Source organism: Lissotriton vulgaris, unplaced genomic scaffold, assembly GCF_964263255.1.
Source record: "Lissotriton vulgaris unplaced genomic scaffold, aLisVul1.2 SCAFFOLD_744, whole genome shotgun sequence".
In the NCBI taxonomy this organism is placed as follows: domain Eukaryota; kingdom Metazoa; phylum Chordata; class Amphibia; order Caudata; family Salamandridae; genus Lissotriton; species Lissotriton vulgaris.
In genome coordinates, this window is record NW_028241174.1 from 408,412 (window position 1) to 433,747 (window position 25,336).

Consider the following 25,336-nt stretch of genomic DNA (forward strand, 5'->3'; position numbering starts at 1 on the left):
AGTCAGCTTCCAAGTACTGAGGAACGGGGAATTTTAGATTCCATGGCTCTCAGATGGATTTCGAAGAGTAGGAGATATAGTACGAGAGATGTGCTAGACACATTTATGCAGTGGAAGGAACCAACACAACGGTATGTCTTTGATGAGATGTGCTCATTGTTACGTGACGAGATAGAAGAAGACGATGTTGAATCAAATTTAGAAGACTTAATTAAGGTTCAGAACGATTTTGCTGCGGGAATGATAGTGGGCCAAAATATAGAAGAAGCGATGGAACTGATTTTAAGTTATAGGAATGATCCGTCACTTCGTTCGCCGAGAGATTTAGAGAAAAGTAAGACGAAATTAAGCCGCCAATATCCAATGAGAGAGGTTCCTCCAATTTGGCGCGAAGCTGTGCAAGCTGATAATGTTCGTGGTATTGTAGCCGCTCCAGCGCAATTCCAAAGGGTGTGGATACACATTCCGTGGAAGCGAGCCGAAGTGCTAGCAGTAAAACAGGCCTTGCCAGATCCACGTAAGAATCCTGCTGGATACTATAAGGAACTAACACAGACAGTTGAGGCTTGTATAATGAACTTAGCGGACATCGATATGTTATTTGGCAATGTAGTTCCGCAACCAATTTGGGCTAAAATTCGTAGAGAGGATCATCAAGTTGCCTTAGGTGGTGATTGGGCAGCTATCACTGCAGCGGATGGTCAGCAAACAGGTGGTGCAAAACCCGAACCCCTAATTGCTAATCTTCCAGGTAGGATAATTGACTTAATGAAGACTCTGATGCCCGCATTGCGTGTTAATTGGGACAAGTTATCCGCATGCAGGCAGAAGAAAGACGAAAGTGTCTCCGACTTTTTCACGAGGTTCGAAGAGACTTTTGTAGATCATAGTGGTCAGGATATGAGCACAAAAGGAGGACAGAGACTGTTTGTCGATTAAATTTGTGCATAATTTATTACCTGAATTATGCAATAAATTAAAAGATTCAGAGAGTGCGTGGGCTGTTTCTACAACTGCGCAAATACTTGCAACTGCACAGTACTATGAAAATAGGGATAAAGAGGAAAAAGAGAAATCAGACAAGAAAACGAAAGATTTAAAAACTAAAGTTCTTTTGCAACAGGCGTATCCGCCTCGCATGAATCAGACCAAAACGCAACAGGGTTCGTATCAAAGGACAGATTATAGTTCACAGAGACCTCAATATCAGTGGAACCAGTGTGCGTACTGTAAGAAAGAGGGTCACTACAAGAATGAATGTCCGATCTTAGCGCAAAATAATGCAGCAGCAGCTCAGAGAGGTCGTGGTGGTTTTGTGCAGAATTCTAGAGGTCGAGGGCGAGGTGCTATGCCTCCCCAGACGAATGATCGTCCTTCCAATCACTTTGATCAACGAAATGGACAGTCGACTCAGCAAAATAGATCTCAGCAATATCTTGTTAAAGATTATTGTGAAGTAGATGAAGGATTTCAGCAAAATGGGTACTAGGACAGCCATGGACAGAGAGAGGGAGTAGTATCAGTTCCAGTGGATCAGAGTGGGCCTTATGTCGCAGTAGCAACATCAGGTGTAGTCGAACCGTTTCTGTTGGATACTGGTGCCGCAAAAAGTTCTATCATTCATGCGAAACTCCCTGGCGCACCTTTGTCTGGCTTAACAAATGTTTCTGTAGGTTTTTCAGGCGCCCCTGTTTACAACCCCATATCTGGCCCTTTGTCTATTTCTGTTGGACCGTGTCAATTGAAGGCACCCCTGATTTTGACGACAGGTTGTAATGAAAATCTGCTTGGGTTAGACTTGTTAAAACGACTATATGCGACATTGTATTGTTCTCCGGAAGGAGTACAGCTTACATTGGGTAAAAGAATCACCTCTCCGATGTATTTGTCAATGGATGCACTCCCGCCAGAGCTGCGTTCACTCCCTGATTCTCTTTGGGCGACTGGTCCTAATGATGTAGGCCTTTTGGAAATACCACCCTATGTAGTAACTTTGAAAGCAAATGTAAAATTTCCACGAATTCCTCAATATAAAATATCTAGTGAAGGTGAGCGTGCACTTTTATTGATTGTGCAAGATTTGATTAAGAAAGGTGTAGTTGAAGAAACTAGAGGAAATGTCTGTAACAGTCCGGTATTACCGATTTTGAAGCGAACTGATCCTACAAAGCCTCCAGTGTATAGGTTTGTTATCGACCTCAGAGAAGTTAATAAGATTGTGATTCCGCAGTTTCCTGTGGTTCCGGACATCACCGCCTTGTTAACATTGATTCCTGCTACAGCCACATGGTTTTCAGTCATCGACTTGAAGAATGCCTTTTTCAGCATTCCGATAGCCGAGGAAAGCAGAGATATTTTCGGCTTCTGTCTAGGAGGTCGAAGTTTCAGATTTAAACGCGCTCCACAAGGCTATTGTGAGAGCCCATCTATTTACAGTCAAGCATTAAAAAGTCAGTTAGATTCCTTTGTCCTTCCTCCAAGTTCTGCTCTAGTACAGTATGTAGATGATCTTCTAGTGGCTGCCGATGACAAGGAAACTTGCAAAGCAGCTACAATTTCCTTATTGCATCATTTGGCTAACTTGAATCATAAGGTGTCTCCTTCGAAAATGCAATACTGCTGCCAAGAAGTGACCTACCTAGGTCATCTCTTGTCAAAGGAGGGAAGGAAGTTGACCCCAGAGAGAATAAAAGCAATTACGCAGATGAGTGTTCCACGCACACAGAGAGAAGTACGTGCCTTTCTAGGTATTACCTCTTACTGTAGGCAGTGGATCCCAAATTTTTCTCTTTTAGCAAAACCATTGGTAGCTTTGACTGGGAAAAATGTTCCGAGTCCGGTGCCATGGTCTGATGAATGTCAGGAGAGTTTTACTGAATTACGAAAAGCATTATGTTCAGCTCCTGTATTGGGTACACCTGATTACAGTAAGCCATTCACGCTCTACGTTCACGAGAGAGAAGGTTGCGCGTTGAGTGTTCTGACACAGAAGTTTGGTGATAAACAACGCCCTTGTGCGTATTTTTCATCAACATTAGATCCGGTAGCTAGAGCGTTGCCTAGTTGTTTGAGAGCTACAGCGGCAGCTGCGGCTTCCATTCGACAATCTGCTGGTTTGGTGATGAACAACATGCTAGTGGTCATGGTTCCTCATGCGGTGGATACACTCATGAACCGAACGAAGACACAACACCTTACCAGTGCGAGACTATCTGGTTACGAGCTGACATTACTAGCGAGTCAAATTCAGATCAAAAGATGTAATGTATTGAATCCAGCAACGCTGTTGCCGACTGATCAAGAGTCGAGTGATTCCGAGCCACATGATTGTTGTTTTAGAACGGAGGAAGAGACAAAAGGACGTATTGACTTAAAGGATACTCCATTATCAGATCCAGATGGCACATTGTATGTGGACGGGTCATGTTTTAAATTGGAGAATGGTGATGTGACTGCTGCTTACGCAGTAACTACTTTGAAGACGATTGTGGAGACTGCAAGAGTGAGTCAGAATTCTGCCCAAGCTGCAGAATTAATAGCTCTAACAAGAGCGTGTGTTTTAGCTGAGGGAAAGAGAGTGAATGTTTTTACAGATAGTCAGTACGCATTTGGCGTGGCCCATAGTTTTGGCCGTTTGTGGAGAGAAAGGGGTTTCATTACGTCCCATGGGACTAAGATTCAACATGGTCAGCTAGTTAACGACTTGTTGGAATCTCTAACCTTGCCGACTGAAGTTGCGATTGTAAAGTGCAGTGCTCATAAAGCAATCACGGATGATGTTGGTCGCGGGAATGCTTTTGCTGATGAGACTGCTAAACAGACAGCTAGAGACATGATGAGCAGAATGTATGTTGCTACGTCTGCAAGATGGATTGCTGAATCTGGAATGTGTGAGGATACAATGGAAAGTGTGAAAGAGATTCAGAAAGAAGCAACTGAGGAGGAAAAACGTGTATGGAGAGAAAGTACGGGCAAGTTGGATTCGAATGGGTGTTGGATTGATTTAACAGAACAGCAGCGTTGGATGTTGCCTGATGCGTATGTGCTTGCAGTGGTGACGATGGCGCATGGAGTAGCGCATATAAGTTCTAAAGGAATCTGTAAGATGTTGGCTCCAGTCTGGAAGAATGATGGGATCAGTAAGTGTGCAGAGAGAGTGGTGAAAAATTGTATGGTATGCCTGATGCATAATCCTGGCAAGGGAACTCCAACTCCTGCTGGTCACTTCGCTCCTCCTTCCTGTCCCTTTGAAGTGATTCAGTTAGATTTCATTCACATGGATCGCTGTAATAATTTGAAATATGTCCTGGTGGTAGTCTGTGCTTTTTCCAGGTGGATAGAAGCATATCCACTAAAGGACAACACTGCCCTATCAACTGCCAAAATTCTTCTCAAAGAATATTTCCCTAGATTCGGTATGCCACGGATTGTATGGTCAGATAACGGAAGTGAGTTTATAGGGAAAGTTATGCAGAGTGTGTGTGCCGGCCTAGGCCTGAAACAGAAGTTCCACAGTGCGAACCATCCCTAGTCTGCTGGTTTAGTTGAGGGTTACAATGGCACCCTCAAGCTGAAACTAGCTAAAATACAAGCATCCACAGGTCTACCCTGGCCAGACGCGCTTCCTTTGGCTTTGTTATCAACGAGAGCAACTGTACATTCTAGAGTGGGGCTTAGCCCTTATGAAATAGTTTTTGGCCGCCCGGCAAATATTTGGGGTGTGCCGAGGCCTAAGGAGTTTTGTTCTCTAGAATATCCTATGTTGATAGACTACCTTTACGACTTGACTGCTAAATTGAGTCTTATTCACCAACAGGTTTTCGATGCTTTACCAAAGCCTCCGGAGAGTCCAGGGCATCAGCTGAAACCCGGCGATCAAGTGGTAATCAGGAATTTTTCGAGGACGAAGAACCTTCAGCCAAGATACATCGGCCCCTTCCAGGTCCTGCTTGTGACAAGAACTGCAGTCCGTGTAGCTGGTCGCAAGCATTGGGTGCACGCATCTCACGTCAAACGTGTACCTTTGCCACTTCCTTACGACGACTGGGTGAAGAAGGCAATTGGTGCCTCCGAATTTGAACGCACGCCAAAGTTCATCCCTTTCAGCGATGCCGAATTGATCACTGACACTCCAAACTCTGACTCTCCTCCTGAAAAGACTCCTTTACACTCTGAACATTTGTCCCCTGCATCAGAAAAAACTCTGTCATCTGCGAACTTGAACACTGCAACAGCTACCAGTGATACGCTATTTGCCGATCAAACAGTTCCTGCGAAGCAAAAATACGATTTACGACCTCGTAATATGGACAAATAAAGCAGGCAACTGCCCATTGTAATATTTTGAAATTTTGAACTTTTGCCTTCAGCCAGGAAGTTTGCTATTGTTTTATTGTTTTTAAAAAATTGCCTTGCCGTCTGGGTAGCCGTAGGGTCGTGGCTGTGTGCCTAGTTGAATCTGCGGGGGTCTGACACAAGGTCGATCTTTCTGTTGGTTCTTGTCATGCACGCACCTGTTATGTCTCGGAAGTGCTCTGGATCCACGCTGCTATTCACCCTGCTTTCCCCCTGTCACTCTCCGGGTGCCAGGAAGTACCGCTAACACCCAGAAAATAACTAAGAGGAACACAGGGGAACAAAACAAGGGTAGGAAGGGGAGAAAAAGACAGACACTCCACAGTCTTCGTCCACACTGGGGTATAAGGGTCTTCAGTATAACACTGCAGAAATATAAGAAACAATCATGAGAAGAAACCCCACCCAGTGCAGTCCCTGTAATATATGTGTTAAGTGTCGTTATGTACCTTATGGACAGTGTAAGGCCCCAACGAATCCAAAGGAACACAAGGAAAACGACCGGAATACTAATGAAAACTGGAACGGACTGTGTACTGAATGTCTGTACCCTTGAAATGCAACAAAACTTATTAGTATCTGATTTCCCCACATAAACCAAATCAAAACTCCTTGTGGACACTGCGCAAACACTCACCATGCACACCAACTAGGTGCGCCTCAATATCTACGTTGTACCCACATTAGGGTTAACCAGCACTCTAGGCAATGTGCCTGAAACATAAATGTGAACCTCCAAGCCTAGAGGCGAATTCTCGAACACAACTTAAAGAAAACACCGCAACCGCGGTAAACGATAAACAAACGGAATAACGCACAACAAGGTAACTCTTCCCAAAGCAAGCCGCTAAACGGAAGAACGGAAACACCTACGATATTTTGCACGCCAACCTTCTCCTAGCTCCTCGGACGCCGATGTGAACCCGGAACGGAATAACACACACTAACTGAACGCGAAGCACTTCCTGTAGGTTGGGGCGGGCTTATCACTCGAACGCTATTCAATAGCGCATGCGTGGTGTTAACGCATGCGTACTTGTGTCTCTGACGCTCTTTGCCAATAATAACCTGTCTAAACAACGAACTGCACTCTAGTTAGTCTTGTCTATAGTACTGCAAGCATGACAGAACACCCCCCCCACAACGCCCCCCACTGGTTTGGGCTTGTGAGGGTACCGCCTATGAAAAGCCCGTAGCAATCGGGGTGCATGGACATAAGACGCAGGTTCCCAAGACCTTTCTTCCACACCAAACCCTTTCCAGTGTATCAAATATTGGAGACGGCTCCTCACTCTCCTGGAGTCCAGAACAGCACCCACTTCATATTCCACATCAGAATCAACCGGTACTGCAAGAGGTGTAAGAGGAAGGCGAGTACCAGGCATAACCGGTTTCAATAAGGAGACGTGGAAGACAGGATGTATCTTCATGGACGGTGGCAGATTCAATTTGATGGCTACAGGATTCACAATCTTGAGTACAGAAAAGGGGCCAATATACTTGGGCTTCAATTTGCATATTCCTTTCAAGGTTAAGTATTTGGTGGACAACCATACCTTGTCGTCTGGCTGGTACAAGGGCCCTGTATGTCTATGTGCATCAGCATACTTCTTATACTCTGTCTTGGCTCTGTCAAGGTTGGTGTGTACATTAGCGTGGACCACCTGTAAATGTGCTACCATCTCTTGAACGGCCGGAATGGCACAAGGTCTCAATGGGGGGAAAGGCAACACTTTAGGATGAAACCCATATGAAGCATAAAAGGGTGTATATAAGGTGGAAAAGTGATGGCTGTTGTTATAGGACAGTTCTGCCAACCAGATCAGTTCATCCCACTCCTTTTGTTCTTGTAACAGTTGACATCGCAAGAATTGCTCAAGACATTGATTGACACGTTCTGTCTGTCCATCGGTCTGTGGATGGTGACTAGACGATAGACGCACTTCGATTTGCAATGTCTTGCATAGCTGTTTCCAGAAGTTAGAGATGAACTGGGACCCTCTGTCAGTAACCAAGACTGATGGAAGACCATGGAGACGAGCGATTTGTTGCAGAAACACCCCCGCCAACCCTGCAGAGGTAGGTAACCCTGGAAGCGGGATGAAGTGAGCTGCCTTGGTAAACATGTCAACTACTACTAACAAAGCAGTATTGCCCCTGTGAGTTTTAGGTAATTCCACAATAAAATCCATGGATACAGATTGCCATGGAGCTGTGGGTGTAGGAAGGGGTAATAACAAACCCACCGCACCTTCATGGGAGGACTTGCTCTGTGCACAAACATGACAGGTTTGCACAAACTGTTGTACGTCTTTGGCCATATGGGCCCACCAACAATGTCTCTTGATTAATTCTAACGTTCGCTTATACCCGGGATGACCTGCTACTCCATGATTATGGCACCAATCCATGACCTGTTGCTGTAAGGGCTCTGTGGGAATGAACACCCCTCCCTGTATGTACAGGAGATCGTCCGTGACAGTGGCCTGATGTTGCTGTGCTAGGGCTCTAGCAGTGGGTTCATTCTGTGCCTGTTTAACCTGCGATAAGAAGTCTTGTTCATTCTGTACTACTCCAATTAATCTGTTGGGGGAAATGATACATGGAGGCGTCTCTACTGGCGAGATTGGATCGAACCCCAGACGGGATAAGGCGTCTGCCTTCCCATTCTGCCTCCCTGCCCTGAAATGGATCTTGAAATCGTACTCATTAAAGAACTGCGTCCATCTCAACTGACGCATGGATAGAGCTCTGGCAGATTTAAGGTACTGGAGATTACGATGGTCAGACAAGACAGTAACTGTGTGATTCGTTCCTAGGAGATATTGTCTCCATTCTTCCAACACCTTTTTTATGGCCAAGAGCTCCCTCTCACCAACAGCATAGTTCACCTCCGCAGGTGTCAATTTGTGGGAATAATAAGCCACCGGATGTAATTCCCCAGATGATGCATCGACTTGAGAAAGTATCCCTCCCACAGCCACCTGGGATGCATCGACCTCAACAATATAGGGGCTGGAAGGATCAGGGTGCTTAAGAATAGGAGCCTGAGTGAAAGAGGTTTTGAGTAGGTGAAAAGCCCTATCTGCCGTCTCCGACCAATGAAACGGTACACCTTTCCTCAACAATTTCGTGATAGGAGCCACTAATTCTGAAAACTGATGAATAAAACGTCGGTAAAAATTAGCAAACCCAATGAACTGCTGGATTTCCTTCACTGTTTTGGGAGGGGGCCAATCAAGAACGGCTCTGACTTTATTCGGATCCATACTCAGACCAGTAGAAGACACTATGAATCCCAAGAAGGCCACTTGATGGCGATGGAAGAAACACTTGTCCAATTTACAAAACAGATCGTTCTCCTGTAATAGTTGAAGTACCGACGTCACATGCTCCACATGTTCCTCTAGCGACTTTGAATAGATCAGTAAATCGTCAATGTAGGCTATGACGTGTCTGTCCAGATGCTCCTTCAGCACCTCATTGATGAAATATTGAAATGCCGAAGGAGCATTACACAACCCAAAGGGCATCACTAGATATTCATACAACCCGTATTTAGTACAGAAAGCGGTCTTCCACTCATCACCCTCTCTTACCCGGACCAGGTGATATGCTCCCCGCAGGTCCAATTTCGTAAACCATACAGCATCTCTCACCTGGCCATTGCAGAGAGGAGATGAGCGGTAAAGGATACTTGTTCTTTATGGTGATGTCATTCAAGGAACGGTAATCAATACAACACCGTAAACCCCCTTCTCGTTTAGGAATAAAAAATAAAGCAGAAGAGGCAGGGGATCTGGAGGGTCGTATCAAACCAAGTTCTAGCATGTTGTCCAGATACTCTCTTAAGTATAGATTCTCTTTCTCAGTAAGGGAGTACACCCTGCTGGTAGGTATGCGTGCGCCAGGTTGGAGATCAATTCGGCAATCATACACCCTGTGAGGCGGTAAACAGGTTGCCTGTTTCTGATCGAAAACCGTCTGAAACCTTTGATACTCCAGAGGTAGGGTTACATCAGGTTGTTGTTCTTCCTGGGATGTGATCACAAGGGACTCCGCCACCACGGGTACTGTTGTATGTACGGGCGTGGCACAGAGTTTGTCAGCCGAAGTATGTGTACGTACGTTCTCTATAGGAGATAATTGTTCGTCTGGCATCGGGAATGTAATGCTAGCAGTCTGCCAATTAATGTACGGGTTGTGGAGACGCAACCAGGGAAGGCCTAGGACCACAGAGAACTGGGGAGATTCAATCAAATCAAACTGTAATCGTTCTTTATGTATAGAACCGATACGCATTTCTACAGGGATACTGGCATGTGTGATGGGTCCAGATCTTAAAGGACTCCCATCTATGGTGTACACTTCCTCGGGGGTCTCTTTAGGTTCCGTAGGAATGTTATTAGCTATAGCCCACCTATGATCCATGAAATTGCCTGAGGCGCCAGAATCAATCATTATCGACTGTGTTATGGACTGTGTCATCCAGGTTAGTATGGCTGTGACAAAGAAATGTCCTTTGTTGTTCACTAATGAGGAGACCATTTGAACCAAAGGACCCTGCGGTACAGTCTCTATTACCTTAGGGTCTTCTAGTTTTCCGACTTGCGTTGGAATTTAGGTTTAACAGGACATTCACGTACAAAATGTCCTGCTTTACCGCAATATAGACATAGTCGATTGACTCTCCGCCTTTGTCTTTCTGTCTCACTTAATGGACCCTTTAAACTCCCTATCTGCATGGGTTCGGGTTCTTCAACCTTGGTATCGGGTTCAATTTTCTTTTCCTTAGGACTATATCTAGTGTAGTCATATCTTCCTCTATCTCTCCTTCTTTCGCCCAATCTGTGATCTAATTTAACCACAAGATCTATTAACTCAGGACAAGTTGAGGGAGGATCAACTACATGAGCCAATTCGTCCTTGAGGTCCTCGCGTAACCCTTTATAAAAAAGAGCACTTCTCTTATTTTCAGGCCAATCCGCCTCTACCACTAATCGATTGAATGTGGTAATGTAAGTGACCAAATCTTTAGACCCTTGTTTTAGATGTAAAAGCTCCGTATCTGCAGCATGAGTAAAGGTGTGTTTGTCGAACATTTTTCTCAATGCTTGTCTGAACGCTTCATAATTTAATAACATAGGGTCATCCTTTTCAATTAACGGGATAGTCCAATTAGCAGCTGACCCCCCAAGATATGACAGTACAAACGCCACCTTAGCTTGGTCAGTGGGAAAACAGGCAGCCTTGCATAAAAAGTGTAACTGACATTGTGTCAGAAAAGCAGCGCATCTTGAAGGTTCCCCATAGAACCTTTCAGGTGGGGCTAAAGGAATAGACTGGGGGGTGACAACCTGTACTACTGGGGTTGTATTGCTGGCCCCGGCTCTATCCCCTTCTTGAGTACTCAAAGCAGCCAATCTGTCTGAGATGTTTTGGGTTTCTTTCTGAAGATTACCCACCATGCTAGCAACATCCTGCAGCGTAAGTTCCATGACACCTAGGAGACACTGTACATAAAGGCTTCGCGTTCTGTCATGCACGCACCTGTTATGTCTCGGAAGTGCCCTGGATCCACGCTGCTATTCACCCTGCTTTCCCCCTGTCACTCTCCGGGTGCCAGGAAGTACCGCTAACACCCAGAAAATAACTAAGAGGAACACAGGGGAACAAAACAAGGGTAGGAAGGGGAGAAAAAGACAGACACTCCACAGTCTTCGTCCACACTGGGGTATAAGGGTCTTCAGTATAACACTGCAGAAATATAAGAAACAATCATGAGAAGAAACCCCACCCAGTGCAGTCCCTGTAATATATGTGTTAAGTGTCGTTATGTACCTTATGGACAGTGTAAGGCCCCAACGAATCCAAAGGAACACAAGGAAAACGACCGGAATACTAATGAAAACTGGAACGGACTGTGTACTGAATGTCTGTACCCTTGAAATGCAACAAAACTTATTAGTATCTGATTTCCCCACATAAACCAAATCAAAACTCCTTGTGGACACTGCGCAAACACTCACCATGCACACCAACTAGGTGCGCCTCAATATCTACGTTGTACCCACATTAGGGTTAACCAGCACTCTAGGCAATGTGCCTGAAACATAAATGTGAACCTCCAAGCCTAGAGGCGAATTCTCGAACACAACTTAAAGAAAACACCGCAACCGCGGTAAACGATAAACAAACGGAATAACGCACAACAAGGTAACTCTTCCCAAAGCAAGCCGCTAAACGGAAGAACGGAAACACCTACGATATTTTGCACGCCAACCTTCTCCTAGCTCCTCGGACGCCGATGTGAACCCGGAACGGAATAACACACACTAACTGAACGCGAAGCACTTCCTGTAGGTTGGGGCGGGCTTATCACTCGAACGCTATTCAATAGCGCATGCGTGGTGTTAACGCATGCGTACTTGTGTCTCTGACGCTCTTTGCCAATAATAACCTGTCTAAACAACGAACTGCACTCTAGTTAGTCTTGTCTATAGTACTGCAAGCATGACAGTTCTGGGAACTCCCAGGGCTGATAGAGGCATTTTCATCTACGTACACATCATCAGTGGTCGCGAGCGGATTGTAGAAGATGGAGCTTCCTGCGCTGCAACGAGAAAATGTGATTAATGTTCGCAGAAACAGACTTTACAGAATTCTTCACAGCAAATGCTTTTTGATCAAATGTGCCATTACATTCTTGATTGTTTTGATAACATTGGTGGGTGGAATCGTTTTCGGTATAAGTTTGATTTTTGTGCCAGTAACCACAGTACCTCCCCTTGATCCTGCTACTTCTACTGTTTCTTCTATACACTCTTTTCACTCGTTTCCTGAACATGAGCAAGCCCGACGCTCAGAATTCATTAATAACACTTTTGTACAGCTCTTGCACCAACACCAACTGGTAGTTAACACCACAGACTGCTGGGTGTGTGGCTTGATACCCCACACTATGGATAAAGGTGTTCCTTATCTGGTTTTGCCTTTCAGCTACAATGGATCATTTCAGGCCCTTCAAACCATCTTTGCTTATGCCCTTGAAACCTATCCTCCGCGTCCACCACGTTCTACTAAATATAACTCTGCCAACAAAGCTTTAGTCCAGGGAATTATTGACATGATCAAGGACGTCAATAATACTCCATCATACCCTAGAGACGAATTGCAAGTATATTTAAGTTGGAATTCTTCAGAGTATCGCCTTAGTTTGGGAGAAAGCAAGCGTAAAAGTTCAACTCCAATCTGGGTCGTACCTCACCGAGGTCAGGTCTGTTTGCAAGGTAATGGGAGAAATCCGAGAGCTCAGCTAGGGAGGAGTGAGTGCGTAGAGACTTATGTGTTTCCGGCTAACTCTTCCCCTGCCTTTCTTACTGCTAGGGGTACCTACTTCATCTGTCGAGACAGACCTTATACATGGTTACCTGCAGACTTTTCAGGTACATGTTATATTGCTCAATTGTTACCCCCGACATATACTGCTTCATCTGATTACCACAAGACCAGAGTAGCGAGAGGTGTCTTCAGCAAGGAAGATACTGCTGGTCAGGAAGCTGGAGACTTCTTCAAAGGCTTCCTTCCGTTTTGGGGGCCTATGGCCAATAGTAGAAACATACGTCAGCTAACACGGGTAGTTGAATCTATTACCGAAACTGCTGGTGCCCTTAGCAATCTGACAGCTGAGCTTCAGGCGGATAGACTCATGACGTTGCAGAACCGTATGGTTCTAGACGTTATACTTGCAGATCGAGGTGGGGTATGCAGAATGATCCAATCGAGCTGCTGTGTCTTTATTCCCAATAACGCTCCAACAGTCTATGAGGCGATCTCTAAGCTACACAAGATTTCCGACTCTATTCACGTAGACAAGGGAAACTGGTCCTTCATGGAGTGGTTTTGGACTCTGATCTCAGCGTGGGGATGGAAGGTTCTGATGGTCATCGGTGTCATCTTAGTATTCCTATTCTCATGTTGCCTGATTATCCAGTGTGGTCCTGCTCTGTGCAGTCTTTGTGCTGCAACTTGTTTTAGGAAACAACCTGCGTTTGGAGAAAAGGCACGAGAAAGGATGATGATACAACAACATGTCTCTGACCTGATGAGCATAGAATTAGACTCTGACATAGACTGAGTAATTGCCTATGTAAGGGCAAAAGGAGGGTCTGAGGTTCCGTGACTATTTGAACCCGTGTTTTCAACATTGTCGGAAATACATAATATTAGTATCGGCGAACCGCAAATGATCCATTTAGCATAGTCTGGTGTTTTCGCTATGCTACGAGCAAGAGCACTCCTGTTACGAACACATTTCTGATCTACCCATGGCATCCATCTTAGATCATGGCAGCCAATTTGTGTTTCTTGCCCTCACATACGCAATAACCTCTGATCACTTCATTTCGATTAAGGACACGTAGCCTTAGCCGGAGATTCACCTCTTTCATGACACGTGCACCTTAAACCAGATCACGCTGTAGCTGCATGACTCGACAAAGGCTGCCTCCTCTGCCCGAGGCCAGTCCTGCTAAACTGGTCTTCGTGCCCATTGTCCTGATCACGGTTAGGCGGCCGAAGCCGGTAGCCTTGCCCATTTACAACCCACAAACATCTCTTATCCCGCTTTCCTATCTTCCACACCTGGCTCCGTTCCTTTCTTTCTGAATCTTTATTAGGGGGAGGTAACGAAATTTACGATGAGGCGGTCCGGCTCTTGAATGCAATATTGACAAGGGATTGTGATGAACTAGTGGGAACCCCTCTTCGTAGATATTTGGTATCAGATTTTATCAACAGTTCCTGTGTACGCCAAATATTTATTGTTTATGACACAAAGGTTTTGGGAATGTACCAACATGTGAAGAATTCGCCTAAAGGCCAAAATTTAGTATATAAGGAGCAACCCTCTTTGTACAATTTGAACAGGCTCCTAGATACTGCCCATGTGTGGTTTCTGTGACTTCTGTGTCCCTGCAGTAATAAACCTTTGGTCTTTGACGCCACCATCGAGAAGCCCGTGTTTCTGTTCATTTGCGCACCAAGGCAGGTGGAACTCCGGGGTCTTTGGGTGTTGTTCCCTGACACCTCTGGACGGAACCAAAAAGTCCAGAACTCCAGACTGACGCCTCAGCTGAGCGCTGTCACCGTAACGCGCGAAAGCTTCCTTGTCAGTTTCACACTCCGCTGCCGCCTGCTTTATTTCCTCTCACTCAAGTCAGTCCACACAGCGTGGCAGCCCGACAAGATTCTCGCTGATTTCTCACGCTGCACTTCACTTCCTTTCTTCACACGTCATGTGCCTTTGAAGCCTCACTTTACGCGCTGCTGCTTCTCAATTTACACAAGTTTTCCTTCATTCAGCGCTCTATTTCCAACGCCAGTACTCACTCCGTGTTGCTTCTTTTTTTTTCCTTTATTTCCCGCAATTACTCTTCATGGATCGTCTCGATCATCAATCATCGGTTGATCCGTCAATTACCTCCGCCGACCCTTGTGGTGACAAGACCCTCGTCGCCAATTGTAGCATACAGCACTCAGAGATGATGAAGTGTTGATAAGGTGTTTATTATTAACAAGGGCCCGCGGTAGCGGGATACAACTAGCGTCAACAAAGGCAGCTGTCATCTGTCAAATAGCACAGATGACGTCACATAAATACATTCCTAACATTCCACAGTGACGTGTATGACGCTGGCAATAGAAATAGAAAACATACTAACCTAACATTGTCCCATTACAGTATAACATACGACAGAACCGCTGATCTTTTCTCCTGCCCCCGACGCACTTCCTCGTGTAAAAACACCACTCCGACCGATCACAAACTTCTGCTCGGTCCGCTTGGGTAATCGCTCCGATTCCACCTGCATGAACAAGAAAATGAGATGAACCACAATGGAGATAACTGGCAATGGCGGCTCGGGCTTGAGACGTCTGACGCCGATGATCCCACGGCGCAGCTCTGAGTCAGTAAATCCCTTTCAACGAGGCAAACTTGCAGAAAGAAAAATAAATCTATTACAACCTCTCAGCGAGGCTGGTGCGGCAGGCTGGGGAGCGAGGAGCCAAGAGACAGACTCCTGCGCTCCCCAGCCCTTTAAATTACGCATCCTGCCAGGCCGGTTACCGGCCTGGCGTTAGCCCATCGCGTGACCCAGAAGTGATATGCCAGATCAAGACCGGGACCTGGGACCAATTATGGTCAAGGCGCGCCTGTCGCGTCATTCGCGACAGGCTTGCCTCTCTCATAGGGAGGAGGGAGGGGAGGGGAGGGGGAGGAGGGAGGGGAGGGGAGGGGGAGGGGAGGGGGAGGGGGAGGGGGAGGAGGAGGCGGAGGGGGCGGAACGCCCGCCATACTTTTGGCATGGCCGGTGCCGAACCTGCCTTTCTCTAAAGCAGTGTTTCCCAAACTTTTTTGACCTGCGGCTCCCTTGACCTGATGGGCAGTTGGCCGCGGCTCCCCATCATTTTTTACTGGTGGAGGAAGGTAAGCCGGACCTCGAGAGCACTTCCATTTGTCTCCCTGAAATGTATTGGGATGCGATGAAAGTTTTATAATCATATTGGTAACAAAATGAAAATATAGAAGTTGTTTAATAAAAGCTTTAATAATGGATTCAGTGAAATATGCTTTATAAAGTGAACCATAATTAGACTGATCGAAGCATTTCTGCCAACACCTTCTGTGAGTATGACACCTCCGAGCAGTCCAGGCATTTTAGCTAAAAGCTCTCGCTAGCCAGGAGTTGCGAGAAATACTCAGCATAAACATGTAAAAAAGGCAAACTACAAGCCCAAGAATGCACTACTAAAAAGCTAAAACAAGAGCAGCTATATGTGTGCCTGTTCGGTGCTTTAGGGAAGCTTGCATAGTTGCAGCCTCTGCTGTGTCGGTTTTTGGTCAGTTAATTACACTTTGTGAAAGTTTAAATTATGAAAAAGCCTACTAAAACATCTTCTATTCCCTCATCCTTTTCGTTTGTCCACCTCTTGTTGCTGCCTTTATCTTCAACATTCTTTTACTCCCCTCTCTCTGCCTTTAGGACCTGCTTTCCTTCTCTTCCCCTTTGATTCTTTCACACTTTGCTATACCCCCCGTGCATTCCTTCTTCCACCTGCTGCTTGCCCTTGTTTTCTCAGACTGAAAGTATAGTGTCAGTTTTAGTTTCCTGTATTTCCCATCCCTCTGCTGCACTCCTCTTCACAGAAATAAAAACATATGTGGCCCAGTCTGAGTTGATTTAACAGCCTCTCCAATGCCCAGGTTGCTGCAGTCTGAGCTGAACTTGCATATCAGCTCTTCAATGTTTCGTATGAGGTAAGCTCTAGGCTAGTAGTGTAAGAAATAAGGAAGGGTAGTACCAGTTCCAGAAAACGTGTGATACTTATTTAATTTGGGAGGGCCTCTTATGTTGTCACTAACATGGAGAAATATACTGAGGGACCTCCATGCCTGTCTCTAACATCTTCTCCTCCATCACAGTACCAGGCACTTTGCACCTAGACAAGATAAGAGCCCTTCTATAGACACTCATGTACAACATCAAATGCTTCCCACAAAGAATCACAACAAGTACAACACACTGCTAACCACTGTGTAGCGTGCAGCCTGTCTGAAAGTACTCTTTGACACCCCACATTAGGGAATGAAGCTCTATATATGAATGCTACAATACAACAGTTATAGGAACAGAGGTCCCTAAACATAAGAAAGTTTGTTATATATAGTGCCCATGGACAAAAGAATCATTTCCATCGGGGGTTTCGATGACCAGAACTTTTACATTTTATTTTAAGACAAACATTTCAACAGAGAAAATATATATATATAGGAATTACCTCTGCTGAAGTAAATTCAGAGCACAAGTTAAAAAATGTCAAAACAAGACATTAACAAACATACAGGCAAGAGACAATGACCAGTAATTATGTACAGCAATCCATGATCATAAACAGGCCAATATATATTCTGTTACATTTTAGTACAAGCATGAACCACCAGGTTGAAGATGAGCTCAAAGGCGAAGGAGAATGTGAACATGTAGAGTATCCTATACCATAAAGGAACCAAGGATGAATGTTCAGTTCCTCTATCATAATGCGAGTACAACATACATCCCTCAGAAAATGCTTTAACCCAAGTTCTGCCATGCTCTGATTAACTAATGGCCGGTGTTGATTTTAAAATCCAGTGGACAATGCAACTACAAAATATATCCGTCAGAAGGCAGGTTCCTCCATGTTCCAATGTCTCAATCACTTTCATTCTCTTTTCTTTTTACACCATTTTCCCCAGAGTCTATCTCTGTTTGAAGCATGCACCCACGTTTCTCCCCATACATTTCTATAATCTAGCATCTGTACAGCTTTCAAGTAGTCATTTTCCTATTCGGTTTTCATTTTCTTTTTTGTGCACACTTTCGTCTCCTCCACTTTCCTATTTCCACCTGCACACAGAAATGATCACTCCACTCACCTGTGAGCAGTGCGTTCTCTTTTTCTTTCTTTCTGTACATATTTTGATAGCTGTATGACCCCCTTCATGTGCAAACCCACGATTGACACGCTACCATTATCAAGGAGCGCTGCAGAGAGCCCGAGGATTGAATGTGCCTGTTTTGTAAACACCTTTATAAACTCGAGTAAAAATGTCACGAGTCTGTGTTTTCTCCCTTACATAACTCTTGTTTCCAAGGAAGCTTTACTGCGCCATCAATTTCATTCAAATGTACCTGTTAGCTTAAATTGTTCTGCGCGGAGCGTGTTACTTAAGATGCACTCCTGTTTTCCAACGAGAATGTGGGCCACTGCACATTTATTTAACGTGTCCCTTTCAAACTCGACTTGTCTAATTAAACCCGTTGATGAGCGTGCAGAGTGATTCACCCCTCTCCTACTTCGAATTTGTGAAGAGGGTCGTCTGAGGCACTGCAGAACACAGCGGGCAGCAATTACGTTGGACAGTCATGCTGCGTATGCGGAGGCTGCGTCTGTGAAAGCAGGTAGGCACTATGGCGGCATTGCGCTCCTGGGCCAAACCCCGGAAAATGCAGGCGGCATTTGTAACTCCCCCGTGAGTGAGTTGGGCTGGGTTTAATAAGCTTCACTTGCTGCATTTAGGTAGGCGTCAAAAGACGCATATTATTTTATTGCCCCACATTCTCACAACATGATTATAAACTTGCTCATCACACGGCCACCGCTATCTTTCTCACATCGTGCACGGCGCCCCTGGCTACTCCTAACGGCGCACTGGGGCGCCGCGGCGCACACTTTGGGAACCACGGCTCTAAAGCATGTTAAAATATGTAATTACAAAAAGCGATAATGTTTTCTATCTCCTGCTCGTTTCCTTTCTCTCATTCTTTACTCTTTGCTTACTTTTTGTCACTGTTTTTTCTCTTCTGGTTTTTTCCCCCTCTTTTTTTTCTAATAGTATTTTTATCTTTCAATTTCTTCACTTTGGTTCACACCATTTAATTGATATGTTATTCTTACCATTAATTATCCTGTCTGCACCTTTATTTTCGTATTTAATGTTCCTCTCTTTATTTTAGTCTTACTGTTTCATTTACATTTCATTCTTTTCAACCATGTATTTGACCTTCCTTTCTTAGCCTCCCTTTGATAACGTCACCGTTTCTTTTCGTTTCTTTCATGTTTTGTTTTCTATATTTCTCCTATGTCCCTTTTTGCCATGATTTAAACACATTTAATAAGGCTGAGTTAGGTTATGTACGAGCCCATGAGGCCTGCAGTGCACGTGCTCTGAGTGACACCGTTGAGCACATCACAGACGCCTCAGCTTTTTCCTCCAATGAGAGAAGCAATGGGTCCGGTTCAGAGGTTGTGCTACTCATATTTAAAAGGAATTCTACAATTTATTGGTAATACAAACATTAACCCCTTCCGTGCGGGGCGTATTTTCCACCTGTGATGACTCCGCCTTGCGCGGGCGGAGTCATGACGGAACGGTTCCGTCATCAGCACAGCTCAACCGACGCTGATGACGGAACCGTTCCGTCATCAGCATGGAAGTGGTTAAAAGAGTGGACAATGAAGGAACCACTCTGCAACAAATTAAAACAAGAGATAAACAATTAAAATAAATTGACATTCAATGTTGACCAGCAAAATTGAGACAGTAAGACATTGAACTCGTGCAATACTGGGTGTATATTCGAACTCTATTTCTGACACCTAAGTTGTGTACACCACAATACAGTATATCAACATAAATGTCTGAGTCATGAATTATACTATGTGGTGCGTCGACGCGTTTCGGTGGTTTTCCACTATATTGTCCCCCTTTATCAAGACTACTCTTGGTATCTGTCGTAGTATAGGGGCCAATGTAATCACCCTTAAGAATCCGTTTTTGGGCGTGGTGAAGTTTCAATTATTTTCATGTCAGAATGCGATGTAGGGAAAGATGCTGGCTTTGAATATCCACTTTAAAATTGCATGATTGAATCAGGCTAGAGAGGAAATATACTCCTGGTACGTCAATAATAAGACGTTAAATGTGGGCAGTCTGAAATAATTGAGCCCCAATAAAGCGATTATTTTCTTTTTTTATTTTGTTCTTGTTTTGTTAAAAAACCAGAGGCGCCTGTGTCGTGTCCTTGCGGTGTGTACTTATGTAGCACTATTCAAGGGCATAGGACTGCTTGCTTCTCCGGTTACATGAAACCCTTTTGATTAAAAGGCCAGAGGAGCTTGTATTGTATCTTTGCGATATAGATGGATTATTGCCCTGGTGTTACGCAAATGGTCTGCCTGTTCCTCTGGTTACATGGACAAAAGAAAAAAAGAAAATAATCGCTTTATTGGGGCTCAATTATTTCGGACTGCCCACATTTAACGTCTTATTATTGACGTCTAATTGGTGACTCTTGGTGGGCAGTTCACAATTCAATGTGTCATTATGGGTGGGCAGTGCACAGCTCAGTTGGGTCTGTGTGTATTAGCAAGGCATGGCTCAGTGCTGCTCTGTGGGTCCAGTACATACAACAAGAGCTTCCCTTACACCAGCAGAACAAGGAATTATACTTTGCAAGATATGACAATGGTTCATCACACACATAATCGTTTGACCAAAAAGCTTTTTGGCAGACAATCCGTGTAATAAAATAGCTCTAAAGCCCATGTGGAATATTTAATATATAAACAAAAAATTACCATACCAAATAAAGACACAAAATCACAATCTAACTACCAAAATCAACCATTACCTCCTCGTCCGTCTTCCTCACCACAGTAATTACTAATAAGCATTCTGCTCCTACAGAAACTCCAAGCAAAAGTTAACATACTAGTCTCCCTATCCCTCCAATATTTCCCCCAGTGGCAACCATCAATCACATAAAAGGAAAGGATACAAGATCCACACAACGACCTGTTTTTTTATTTCTGCACTACTTCGAGTGCTGTTCATGTTCCTGTTCTACAGGTAAGTTGGGGACGGTGGCCCTGCTTTAGCGGACTCTTGAGCCCCGTTTTGGGGGGGATGTGATGTTGTTTTCCTCTGTTTTTATCCCCCCTTGTTGGGCACATTATACATTTTCCCCTGTCCTGCTTTAGCGGGCTCACAGGGTCTTGCTTTTCGTGCCGGTAATGATTTCTGCTACAGACACCGAGTCCTGCCTTAGCGGACTCGGCGTCTTGCATGGGTGCCTGAATTTGTTTACTCATGTTGCCGAATCCTGCCTTAGCGGAATCGGCGTCTTGTCTGGGTGCCTGAATTGTTTACTCATGTTGCCGAGTCCTGCTCTAGCGGGCTTGGCATGTTTATTGGTGCCTCCTGATGCCGCCGTTATGCTTGGAGCGGACCCGGTGTGTTTTCTGGGTCCGCTGTGCATTTCACTACACACCTTCCTGATTGAAGCCACGGCGTTTGGTTTGCTGCTAGCGGTCATGTATTAAGGCAGGGCGAGGGGGGGCTGCATTCACTCATGGTTTATATCCGCTTCTGCTACAGTGTGTGTTTCTGTTTACTGGTCAAGCTACCGCATATGGGTTCTTACCGCTTGCCTCGAGGTAAGATCACCATGAATTGATGCACAAGTCAGCTGACGGGTCCGAACTGATCAGCGTACCAGTGTTTGTGTTGATAGAATGCAAATAGGGCACTTTAATCCTGCATTAGTGGTTTCCACCACTTGCGCTTACGCGAACTCTGAGTGTGTGTTGTGTTGTGCACCTTAAAAATTGTTCTCGTGTTCATTCACGAGGTTTGCATGCACTTGTTGTAGAATGTTATTATTCAATGGTGTATTCTATTTCTTCGGTTGTTCTCATTGAATGCACTGCATTTTCTGAAGCAGCTGTTCAAGGGGAATCATTCTTCTGGATCCTTACTTAACAAATTGGCGACGAGGATGGGATGAATTTATTAATTGAGAGGATCATTAGAGATTGTGTGTGGTGTGCCAACTCAGACAAAACTTTGATAACTTTGAAACCGGCTATGGCTGAGCCAATTATTCCCAAGGCACCTTGGCACACAGTTGCCATTGATATTATGGGGCCTATAGGCCCCATAATAACAATTGACATTGTTGGGTTTAGACCTCTTCTATTCAGATTTAAAGAAAGAGAGGCATATGGTAAATTGTATGTTTCAAAGAAAGGTCCGTCTGTTTTGGGATGGATTGATCAAGGGAGTTTTGGAATAATACTTAACCCTAACAGTGAAGATCCAGTAATGTTACTAGATGATAATACAGACTTTTGTAAGGAGATTTTGAGTGAAAATCCTAATGTTTTTAAAAAAGAGATTGGAAGGTTAAATGATTTCAAACATCACATTGTTCTGAAACCTGATGCTTGTCCAAAAGTACATAGGGTAAGGAACATCCCTATTGTATTGAGAAAGGAAGTTGAATCTGAGCTTGAGAAACTGGTTCAAGCTGATATCATCGAACCTATCGAGTCATCACAATGGGTTTCTCCCATTGTGGTGGCTCGACGCAGCAATGGAAAGTTGAGGCTTTGCATTGACCTTAGGCACTTGAATAATAATATTGTTGTGGACAAATTTCCACTACCCAAAATATCGGAGATGTTAAGTTTGATTAAGGATGCTAGTTGGTTTTCTACAATAGACTTGTCAGCCGCTTATCATCAGATCCCACTCACTGATGAGAGTAAACCCTTAACTGCATTTATCACCCCTTCAGGGTGTTTTCAGTATAAGCGGTTACCTTTTGGTTTAGCATCCGCAGCTGCCATCTTTCAAAGGTTAATGCATCGATTATTCAGCAAATTTGATAACGTGAGGTGTTTTCAAGATGATATACTTATTTTTGGAAAAGAGAAAGCTGTACATGACAATATCTTGAAAGAGGTTTTAAGTATCTTGAAGGAAAAATGTTTGACTGTGGAACATTCTAAATGTAAGTTTGGTGTGAGATCTATCACTTACCTGGGACATGTTATCAGTGGAGAAGGTGTTTCCACTAAGCCGTCTCTGGTTAGTTCTGTAATAAATGCTCCAAATCCTAGCAATAAAGATGAAGTAAGATCTTTTGTGGGTTTGGTGGAGTTTTACTCGAAATTTTTAAGAATTTCTCGAGTAAAATTTTCAATATCAGACAATTATTAAAGAAAAAATCTAAATTTGTATGGTCTGAAGAGTGTAATGAAGAATTCAATAATATTAAAAGTGAAATTGCAAAAGCACCAGCTTTGAGCGCTTTTGATCCCGAGTTGGACAATGTAGTAACTGTTAATGCAAGCAATAAAGGGCTTGGTTTTGTGCTTTCACAGGTGGATTCAGATGGTAAAGAGTATATAATTGCTTATGCTTCTCGTTCTTTGTCTCCCACTGAGGGAAAATTCTCAGTGATAGAGAAGGAATCTTTAGCCTGCATTTGGTCCTTAGAGCATTTTAGAGCTTATGTTTGGGGAAAACCTTGCACTCTCAGAACCGATCATAAACCTTTGGTGAGGCTTTTAACTACGGAAGGCTTATTTAATGCTTCACCAAGAATAGCCAGGATGTCTTTAAGGTTACAGGATTATAATTACAAAGTGGTTTATGTGCCAGGTAAAGAAAATGTAGTAGCTGATTTTCTTTCACGGATGCCGATAAATCTTTTGGATAGTTCTGACCATGAATGGGAGAATATTCAAGTTGCTTTGGTTCATGATCATGGTTTTCCTTGTATTGATAGGAGTGATTGGGATTTATCTTATAAGAAAGATTCCGTTTTGTTAGAATTATCTTCTTTTATTTCAAAGGGATGGCTTAATAAACACAATTTATCGGATGAATTAAAGCAGTTATGGGAGATTCGTGATGAGTTTTCTATTTTGAAGGGTAACATTTTACGAAATGGAAAGGTTATTCCTCCTTCCAACTTAAAAAAAAAATTGTAGAAATGTGTCATGAAGGTCACTGTGGTATAGTGAAGACTAAACAGAAGGTTAAGCAGTGGTTCTGGTGGGCTGGAATGGATTTATTCATTGAGAGGATCATTAGAGATTGTGTGTGGTGTGCCAACTCAGACAAAACTTTGATAACTTTGAAACCGGCTATGGCTGAGCCAATTATTCCCAAGGCACCTTGGCACACAGTTGCCATTGATATTATGGGGCCTATAGGAGCACATAATAAGTATGTTTTAACTGTTATCGATTTATTTCCGAGGTGGCCAGTTTTGAAAGTTGTTGAGAAAATTGTAGGAAGGTACCTCCTGACTATGGTTGCCCCCAACTTTTTGCCCTGTGTTTTAGCTGGTTTTTGACATAGTCGACCTATGACCCTGCCAATCAGGACCCCAGGCCTACTGCTCTCTCTCTAAATTGATGCGTGTACCTTAGGTGCATTACCCAATTGGAACTGGGCCACCCTGTCAGACCCTGTAACTCAGGGCATTGGTGGACCCAGGGCCTACCAGGGGCTGAAGCATGTATTATGCCACCCCTGGATGGCCATCTAAATCTGACACAACTGGCTGCACGACAGCTGGGGCAACGTAGCGTACCCGCTCGTTGCTTTAGGTATAGTAGCCCTATATCTAACCGTACAATGGACACCCGAGTTCCTATCAGTCACTCCTATGGCTGGCCTTGACAATCCTGAAGGCAGAGTGCTGGGAATCGTGTGAATTGGGTTCTGGCCCGAGCCGAGCCCGGTTGCAGCTTGCGGAACCAAGACCCAATGGCTGTTCCATGATAACGCGTACCATATCGGTAACTTCGGTATCGCGTTATCAAGACATGTCGAGTAAGGTGTCATACGAATCGGGATACTGCCCCCTCACCAATTCTGGCGACGAGGTTAGCATTCCGCCCTTCTAGAGGGACACGACATGTACGTAACTGTGAACCCCGGTTAAAGTTAACTAAAGCCTCAGCTCCACAAAATGGATGCTGCCACCACAGACACGAGTCTGACCTCCTGCTGCTGGGAGTCCTTCCAGCGAGGAGAGCTTGGACAAAGGGTTTCCTGTCAAGGGCGGTGTTCGCACCGTCCCAGACAGGGTTTGTGTATTCTGGGTAGGTAGGGCTTTGCGAGAAGGTGACTGCGGAGTGGCACCCCGGTGCTCACTACGCATCTGCCGGTCAGAACCAGTTCCAGGGGCGCCAGCCCCTGGCCTGGGGAAAGTCCGGCAGGGGAGAGGGGTGTAACTACCCCCCTTCCTGGTCCCACCCTTAGGGCAGGACCTAGTCATGTACCCACCCCTTTATTTAGGATAAAGGCCGGAGCGGGGACCCTTCCAATTTAGATCATCTTTGAATCAAGAACTACTTTCTACGAAAGGACATTCGAGACTCTTCTCAAGATTTCTCCCTTGTGACTAAGGAGTAGTCACCCTGCATCCGCAGGCACCATCTAAGAACTCTGCGGTTTGCTGCAAGTCCTTCCTCAGGAATCCGACGGCCGAGAACCGGCTTCCCTGGCACCTCTGACCTCTATCCACGGCATCAGCTCAGCTGTGATCTGTGGGTGCGACGAGACCTCGAGGGACCA

General features: G+C 44.7%; 1 protein-coding gene across 2 annotated transcripts in view; it reads left to right on the forward strand.

Annotated features, from left to right (window-relative positions):
- The window catches only part of LOC147672094 (E3 ubiquitin-protein ligase TRIM11-like), a 408,949-nt gene that overhangs the window by 301,214 nt on the left and 82,399 nt on the right, over positions 1-25,336 (forward strand). The gene's annotated exons all lie outside the window — the stretch shown is intronic.